The 6222-nt window shown below is 32.9% G+C and overlaps 1 long non-coding RNA gene across 1 annotated transcript in view; it reads left to right on the top strand.

Moving 5' to 3' along the window:
* The first annotated feature begins 1489 nt into the window (after positions 1 to 1489).
* Positions 1490 to 6222, top strand: part of LOC118598007 — a 73976-nt gene continuing 69243 nt past the window's right edge. Inside the window, exons 1-2 of the long non-coding RNA XR_004947048.1 lie at positions 1490 to 1669; positions 3806 to 3871. This is a non-coding gene — a long non-coding RNA (uncharacterized LOC118598007). The remainder of the gene's footprint in view (positions 1670 to 3805; positions 3872 to 6222) is intronic.

Here is a 6222-nt window from a genome sequence, read left to right as displayed (position 1 = left end):
GGCCTTCTCGCTGTGAGGCAAGAGCGCTAACCACTGCGCCACCGTGCAGCCCATAGCTTAACACCTTTTTTTTAACTTCTCAAAATGGAAACAGATGGTTATCATCTTTGATGCATGTGTCCAACTATGAAGAAAAAGATCTTTACTTGTGTCTTTCTTGTCACGCAGATGCTAAATCAATGTAAGTTTGTAGCAGAAGTGGTTTGACCCCGTTTTTACATCAATAGGCGTCAAGGGGCCGACCCACTGGAGCATGTAGTATATTGTAATTTCCTAAATGATTAAAAAAAAATTAATTTTACTATTTGTGATGCAGCTCAGTCAGAATTTTAAAATTAAATCAGAGATTTAAGTTTCTTTTCCCCTAAAAACTTGAATTTGTTCAAAAATAAAAAATCTAAATTGTAACCTGGTGTACTGTAAACATGAATTCTCAACTTTATACACAAAAAAGTGTCAAAATATCTTATTGCAGCTGCTCGATGGATTGTTGGAGCATTATGGGTAATGTAGTCAGATGATGTGACATCTTAATTTCCTTTAATTTGGTGTTACTACTAACTTACTTTATGCTTTAAAATAACTTTTTAAAATAAAAGTTTTATTTTTCTTCACCCGTAGAGCCACAATAGAGAGGTAAAAGAGCCACATGTGACGCCTGCACTAGTGGAACCATGAAGGAACAATAAATAAAGAAATAATGATAGAAATGAACATAAAAATCATCAATTATTTATGATAATGTGTAGAAATTCCCTAGAAGTCACTGCTGCCACATTCATTTACATGCTACATATCTATTTTGAATGATAATCAGTTCATTTCTCACTGCAGATTAAAGTGACCTGATTAACATAATGAAGCTCCGCCCCTCTCGTCCCACCTGCAGCTGAAACAGAAAATAATTCTGACATTTAAAGTCTCTTCAGGGATTCCTCCACAGTGAGCAGTTTGTGATGAACTGTGAATCTTCATCTGAGTCACGGGGCATGACTGCTGTACTTTCAGCACTTTTTCAAACACTTCTTCCTGTTCTTAAGGTGGATTTCACAAGCACCCTTAAGCCAGTTTTGAAACATAAATGAGTGAAGTTTGAAGCTGACTGCAAAGTGTCAGACTGGGGTGTTAGTTATGTTTCCTGTAACTGTAGAATCAGTTTTTTTAAAACTCTGAAAGTGTGAAAAGAGTAGGCTGATCTCTCTACGCCTTCAATTTCCTTTTTCCTTGACACTGAAGAACTGAGTTGATGGCACCAAACAATTAAATGGCAAACTAATAACTTTTACTGAAGCAAACATGGTTTTATTGCAGTCTGGGTTCATTTTCTTTGGTAAATATTTAGCTTGTTTAATTCATTTAGGCTTATCTTATGGTGATACATCAGTTTAGACTTTACATGGTCAATCACAGTCATTATAGGACACCTGAACTTAGACAAGATAACTGTAAGGAATTAGCAGGTTGTCTACACTATAATGCATGCTCATTTGTTTGTTTTTTTTTGTCTGAGGCTGACCTCTAGAGGAAGGAAGTCTGGGTGCAGACGGGGAGACAGCTGAGGCTTATTAATCCACTTAAAACGCTTAATGGAAACAAGCTGAAAGTGCACTACACAATCAAAAATGAGGGGGTGGTAAATCACAAATCACATCTAAGAAAGAGAAACAAGGTAAGAAATGTGATTCAGAGCAAAAATGATTCAAAATACTGATTTTAAGAGTTAAAATCTAAACTTAAAATGTGATTTTTGTTTAAATCGACCATCCTGACGATTTAATCTGAGATATTTTGCTTTATGGAAGTTGCAGACTACCTGTGTGCTTAAAAACGGGCGGTCATGCCACCACCGCGCTGAAAAGTGTAGCGATTTGTTGCCATGTTGTGTTGAAACCAGCAGAAAAACCAGCCTTTTGGCTCTATTTTAAGACAATAATAACTCACACCTTACTAAGCTAGTTTCTGTCTACATATATGGGAGAGTCTTTACACTGTGGATATCAGAATTGTAATTTATACTCTTTGATGACGAGGTGAGGTCTGTATTGTGTTGATTTTTCTCCATGAACAAAAGAGGATCTGATGGTTTACCTCATGGAGGATTTAGCCAGTTTGGCACAATGAGGTCATTTTCAAGAGTTAAGTTAACTTTTAACTGCAGTTAGCCCGAAAATAACACAAATCTTACGAAGAAAATCACTAGAAAGCAGCAAAATAATCTCTCCATGCATAAAGTAATTTTTAATTTTAACAATAAATCTCATAATATGATATCAAAATCTAAAAACAAGCATTCTTAGAAGAAGATGAGCTAAAAAAAGTTAAATGTTTGATAGAATTACTTTAAAATCAAATGTTTTACAGCCTAAAACCTGCTATTTCTTAGCCAAAGATTTGTATTTTTGAAGTTTTTATGGACCTAATTGTAGTTATTTTTTACTAAAATTACAAAAAAGCATTGCAATAAGTGGAAATGACTCATTTTAGATCAACATGTGAACAAAATGAGAACCTTAGTAAAATTCGACGCATCTGAATAAATCTTCAAAAACTCTAAATCTCACCTGATGACAAAAAAATTAATTTTTGTTTACAAAAATAATGACAATTATATGTTGTCAATATTTATTGAAGTTTCAAAGAACATCCTTAAAAAATTGACCAAAATTGAGATTTTAATAATCTTAAATCAAGTTCCTTTTTTTATTTTAATTTTTTTAATTGGCATGGGAAAAAATGATTTTGTCTCATTTAGTTAGAATTTTCTTAATTGTAAGTCCCAGCTTTTAATCAGACCAAAAATAAAAAAAACAAACATCTCAACTGTGGTTATTTTGAGTAATACAGAAGTAGATTGGGGCCATGAAGAAAAAAGACAAAAAAAAATGGGTATGAAAAATTCTGAGATTAAAGTCACAATTTTCCTTTCCCTTTTTACGCTTTCTAAGCTTTGAAAGGTGTAGGACAAAAATTAAAGTTAATATAGCTTCAAATAATCGTGGATATCGTGACTTTTATGTTGGTTTTTAGGCTAAGTAGTCAAAAATGAATGTAAAAAAACTTCAGTCTAAAGCTGAATGTGGATCTTTTCTGTCTTCACAACCAATTTTAGGACTTTTTTTAGGATTACCAAGATCATAAAGTACAACCATCCAGACTGTGGAAGAACATAAAGGTTATGATTTGGGATTTAACAATTAATGTTAAAGATTAGCTTTTGAGTTGAGGTATTTTATTGGAAGCTGTCATGATTAGCTTCTTTTTTTTTGTTTTTGTTATTTTTTTTTATCCAACCTGATCTTAAGGGGTTATATATTTTCTAGGGCCAAGAATCAATTAAAAAATATTAAATTAATTGCAAATCTGAAACATTGCAATTAATTGCAATTAATCGTGATTCTTTTTTTTTTATTAGAGTATTTGCTGACCACTTATTTTCTGGGAATAATCACAATATAAAATCCCGCACAAAAATCTTAGAAAGTTGTTTGTTGTTTAGGGGTCGCCACAGCCAATCAGCTTTCACTGATTTTCACAGGTGGTTTGTCAGCACGATATTAAGACAAGTCAAAACTTTGTTCTAGTTTCTCATTTCTCAAACTACACATTTAGAACTATTGCTTAAACAAGAATTTTACAAATATAATTACAAAACTAAATAAAATATATGTATGTAAATAACTCCAAAGGATTGTCCCCCAAAATTTCAGGAAAAGAAAATGGATTTATTGAACATTTTTCTGAGCATCTCCACATGACCCAGCACTAGAATCCATCTTTAATGTGATTCAATGAACTTTTTCTCCAGTTAAGTGGAATACTCAATGAGGCTGTGAGCTCCAGAGGGGACGGAGGAACGTCTCTGACAGTCCTGGTGAGAAAGATATATTGTAATACTGTATAATTATCTGTTCTCATGAGTATGAGTGTGCACAACGGTGTGTATGCATGAGAGTGTGTTCCAGCCAAAGTCATTAATCTTCATTATTCTTGTATTATTCATCACTCATGAATTATTCTGGATGTACTGCTGGCTGCAGCGGCGCCTGTTGATTCTCACCACAGACATTATTGAAGTTTCCTCCCAGCTGATAACAGCAGCATGGAGGGGGGGTGTTTGTAGAAGTTGTACTGACACCGCCCCAGATGTTTGCACTCATGTGGACACATTTTCCATATTTAACTATGTCTATGAAGATTGGCTGTTTATTTGGAGGAGTCTTTAAACTCCTGTGCGGGTCAAAAAGAATTCACGAAAGCAACTTCATTGAGTTAAATCTAAAATGAATTGTGCATGATGAATTAATCTTAATTTTATTAATTTTTTAATCATATTTTTTTTTGTTTAAACAACAAAAAGACAATCACCAGTGACCACAAATACACTTTTTTCTACACAAACCAGAACAGTTTTCTCATTCAAACTAAATGTTTATAATTACCATCATATATATATGAAGTATTCTGAACTATGTAGAAAACTGTCAATCTGGAACTATTCAAAAATGACCCATAAGAAAGTTTTTTTTCAACATTGGAGTCACATTTCAACTTTTTAACAGAGATTCAATTCGTATCATACTTTGTGGTTGACGATACGATTTCATAGTCAGTATTGGTTCATTTTGAATATTTTGATCCGATTCATTGACCTACATTTGATCCAGGACGTCTTTAGCAAAAACTTCAACCAAAATGACTCAGATAAATACCTGGTGTGCAGGTGGAGTTTTCCAGATTCCTTGTATTTCTTCAAGATAATCAAGTGTAAATTATTACAAACTAACAAGTAAACAAGAATTAATGTCAAACCCATTCATATTTTAGTATTTCAAAGTTTAGCCTACTGTTGTTTTTCCATATCAAATTAGTCATACAATTATTAGACTGTACGGCGACATGTCTGCAAAATTTAAAGTGTTTCCACACATTGGACTGTAACAATTGTTTTGTTTGGTTGTTTTAACGTTATTGTAGAATAAACCTTCTGTGCCTCAATCTAAATGGTATTTTCTAATATTAATATAATTCTTTTATTTCATTTTGAAATGATTTTCTAATGGAATAATTCGATTAACAACTTACCTCAGACAGATTGATCAGGTTGAATCGTAGGATTATAGATCAATTAATTGATTAAGTCAATGAATTCCAGTAATGTGTCACTTATTGCCTGCAAGACAACACAAGGATTAGGCAGGCGATACATTTGATGTGTGTATAAAGTGTCCTTAACTGTTTGTGCGCTCGTACCCTAATTTAACTCTTTTGCTGTTTTTTGTCAAAGAAACCTTTACAAAAAAGCCTCTCTAAATGCATTTTTGTTGATCTGCTGAACAAACTGGGACACTTTTTTTTTTTTTTTTAACAACAAGAAACGGTTTATGTTTAAATAAAATAAACTGTTTGCATGAACCCTTTTCAAGAAATAAGCTAATATTTGAGCTAATGCTCTACACATATAGTTACAGGACCCAAGTCAAGCAGTATTAAAGTACAATGTACATCCATATCTTATCATATATTCCCTTTGGCATACTAAAGAACAAATTATTTATGAAATATGAGTTATTTTCGCAACCTACAAGTAAGACGACTTGATCTCTGAGGCACCGCCAGAGAGAGGGATACACGGAGATACATGAATGGAGCAAAAATACTGTTTTGGTGGTGTTTTAGAGAAGAATTACCATCATAATAAACTGAAAAGCTCAAAAAGTAGATTTTGCATGATATAGGCCCTTTAACCCTAGAGCACTATCGTCGGGGGATTTTCACCTGAGCAAAAGTATTTACATGATTGTTGTATTTTACTGAGTGTCATAGGTCTCTGGATAAAGTCATACGTGTCCCGAGAATGGGTGGACCAAATGCAAAGTCTCCAGTATCATTATTTATTTTTTTAGGAATGTTTGTTCTCAAATTTTAAAATTTTTTTCTGTAATTTTCTAGCTTGTTTTTAGGATTTTCCAATATTTTTATTTTCTATTTTGTCACTTTTTGATTCACAAATAAAATAAAAGTACTCTAATTTATCATATGTTGTCATATTTTGATCTATTTTTTATGACAAACACTTTTTATTGGGTGTATTATATCAAGTAAAACTTACCTGGCAAAAGGGAAGGTGTAACTTTTTATAGTGATGTAAGTGTTCTACGGTTAATAACGGTGGTAATTCAACCTTAAATATGGTGTCAATAGATGTAGACGCCAGATCTTTAG

The sequence above is a fragment of the Oryzias melastigma genome, linkage group LG22, assembly GCF_002922805.2.
Source record: "Oryzias melastigma strain HK-1 linkage group LG22, ASM292280v2, whole genome shotgun sequence".
NCBI lineage: Eukaryota > Metazoa > Chordata > Actinopteri > Beloniformes > Adrianichthyidae > Oryzias > Oryzias melastigma.
Note: the sequence above shows the minus strand (reverse complement) of the source record. Positions and strands in the feature narration are given on the sequence as shown.